We start from the raw sequence: 3,213 nt of genomic DNA, 5'->3' as shown, positions 1-3,213 counted from the left end.
TGCCTTTCGCTTGGCAATGCGTATTCATTTCTTTTTTAAATTGACTGTTGGCGTAAATTGTTAAGACGATTGAAGTTTTCCGTATGAAACGCAATGGCTACTGAAAAGAAAGACCGTGCACCCTGGTACAGTTGTTCTTCCAGAACTCCAGCAATAGCAGCGCTGCATTGCGGGAATATCAACGACAGAAACAGCTGTGAGGGGGTTCCATATCAATAAATGGGCTATATAATATTCTCGAGAAATTTGAAATAACAGGTAGATGGTATAGCAGGGCGAGAGACGCGGCAGCAGTGCCGGCCTCTGTGGCCGAGTGGTTCTAATCGTTTCAGTCCGGAGCTGCGTTGCTGCTACGGTCGCAGGTTCGAATCCTGCCTCGGGCATGGATCTGTGTGATGTCCTTAGTTAGGTTTAAGTAGTTCTAAGTCTAGCGGACTGATGACCTCAGGTATTAAGTCCCATAGTGCTTAGAGCCATTTTTGAACGGCAGCAGTATCCCACAGTGCAGTACACACCTCAAATTCTGGAGCCTGTGCTCGAGCTGTGCCACGGGAATTGTCCGTCCAGTAGTGAACAGTTCAAGACATTTTGAGACCTATTTTACACTGGTATTGCTATAAGAGTCACCAAGTGCACCAAATGAAGCTTCAACATAAGTTTAACGCCATGACTTTGCCCTTCGCTCTTTGGCATACATTGAAACGGGCGGACGAGACACATTTTACACTACAAGGTGACGTGAATGCACAGAGCTGTTGCATATGAGGTTCTAGGCCGCAATGTGATGTGCAGGAACATCAACTATACACAGCTTATGTGACTGTGCAGTGTGGTTTCGTTCTCGGTCCGTTTTCCTTCGAGGGCATGAAACCTCACGGTCCTGTTAATTGCACAGTGACGTCGGCACGTTATAACACTTCCCTGGGCAAGAAGTGATTCCAACTTTGCAAGAACGCAACTGTGTCCACACCACTATTTTCCTGAAAGATGGGATGTCACCACATGTCGTTTGCCAGCTGAAAGATTCGTTCAAATGGTTCAAATGGCTCTGAGCACTATGGGACTTAACATCTGTGGTCATCTGTCCCCTAGAACTTAGAACTACTTAAACCTAACTAACCGAAGGAAATCACACACATCCATGCCCGAGGCAGGATTCGAACCTGCGACCGTAGCAGTCACGCGGTTCCAGACTGAAGCGCCTAGATCCGCACGGCCACACCGGAGGGCTGAAAGATGCGCCTCAAGAAAACTTCAGTAACGACCGCATGAGCTCTAGCGAACTTCAAGATTTGTAGTCTGCCAGATCCGCCGACCTAAATCCATCTGACTTCTGGTTGCGGGGATATCTTAAAGATCGTGTCTCTCAGGAATGCATCCGGACTCTTCCTAAACTGAAGGACGGCATACGACGACATATGACTCTCATTACACCAGATATGAGGTGCGACAATAAATTAATGTGACTGATTTTCTTTGCATGATGTGGCAACCCTGCAGGCTTTTGTAGGCACAGTATGTTTGACCTTGGTCTATAAGCTACTTCTAGTCGAAGCGGCACATCAATGCAACTGCTCAGTCGCGAGGTGAGAAAGTTAACACGTGTTTGTGTCTCTCGTCACGGAAATGGAACCGCATAATATTGCACAATGGTATGCCATTTCTTCTTGCGTTAAATATGGTCAAAACGCGACAACAACTTACGGTAAGCTTCAGAAGGTTTTTGGAGAGGAGGTTATGTCAAGAGCTCAAGTTTTTCGTTGGCATAAAATGTTTAGTGAGGGCAGAACGAATATTGAAGATGAAGACCGCAGTGGACGACCATCAACCTTCACGGACGGATGTCATCTTGGCCAGGATGAGTGAACTCGTACGATCTGATCGAAGATTATCCGTGAAAATGACTGCAGAACAACTGAACACCAATCCAGAAACGGTTTGTCTAATAATAACTGAATATCTTGGTATGAGAAAGATTTGTGCAAAAAATGTCTCGAAAAATCTCACACCACAACAGCGAGAAACACGAAAAAATGTGGCAGCCGATCTGTTGGAGCAAACGGAAATCAATCCAAAATGGCTGAGGCGTGTTATCACTGTTGATGAAAGTTGTTTTTTCAGTACGATCCACAGACAAAACGCCAAAGTTCGCAATGGTGCTCAATGGGATCACCCAGACCAAAAAACAGCTCGCAGGTCAAAGCCAAAAGTGAAATGCTTGCTTGTGTGCTTCTTTGATTCCAAGGGAATTGTTCATAAAGAGTGGGTGCCTCCTGAACAAACAGTTAACCAATTTTACTAAAAAAGAAAATTTAGAATGACTTCGTAAAAGAGTTCTTCGTGTCCGTGCCAACGTTGCTGATTGTTGGATTCTGCATCACGATAATGCGCCATCCCATACGGCTCTGTCAGTACAGATATTTTTAACCTCAAAACAAATTTCAGTACTACCACAGCCACCTTATTCACCAGATATCGCTCTGTGCGACTTTTTTCTATTTCCAAGAGTCAAAACGGCGGTCAGGGGACACCATTTTCAAACAACACAAGATGTCCAAAAAGCTGTGACGAGCGTTTTGGAGAATATTACAGAAATATTACCATCAATGGCAGAAGCGCTGGAAATAGTGTGTGCAATCAGATGGGAACTACTTTGAAGGAGACAACACTAAACTTCACTAAAATGGTAAGCAATATTTTTTTTCACATCAGTCTCATTACTTTACTGTCGCACTTCGAATACTGGGAACAATTGTCAACCAAGCCATGTTATGGAGCAACATGTTGCATGTTGAAGGCCATACTGAACATATGTTGTAATTTGTAAACCATTATCATGTGTTTGATTGTTTCTGACTGCTTACATCGCCATACTTTCACGTGATGGCAGAAAGTGGAACAATTATTATTTTCAGCATCGTCGTGAATGCAACGATTAATGAACATACCTACGGTGTTTCAGATCCATGTGATGTATGCAGCCCGCACTACAGCACTCGGAACATCGTCATTTTAATTATAACCAACCGGTACAAGGAAATATTAGGCGACGGACTAAGGGCTATAGACAGCGTTACAGATTGATTGAGGGGGTAATAAGCGAAAAGTCGATTTCTCGGAAATTTGTAGTAATACGAATGTGCGTGAGTGACTCGAATGCTTCATAACTACAGCTTTCGCTGGCAAAGCACTAGTTTAGATGGGAGCCTTCAG

This window comes from Schistocerca americana, chromosome 6 (genome assembly GCF_021461395.2).
Source record: "Schistocerca americana isolate TAMUIC-IGC-003095 chromosome 6, iqSchAmer2.1, whole genome shotgun sequence".
NCBI classification, from domain to species: Eukaryota; Metazoa; Arthropoda; class Insecta; order Orthoptera; family Acrididae; genus Schistocerca; species Schistocerca americana.
Note: the sequence above shows the minus strand (reverse complement) of the source record.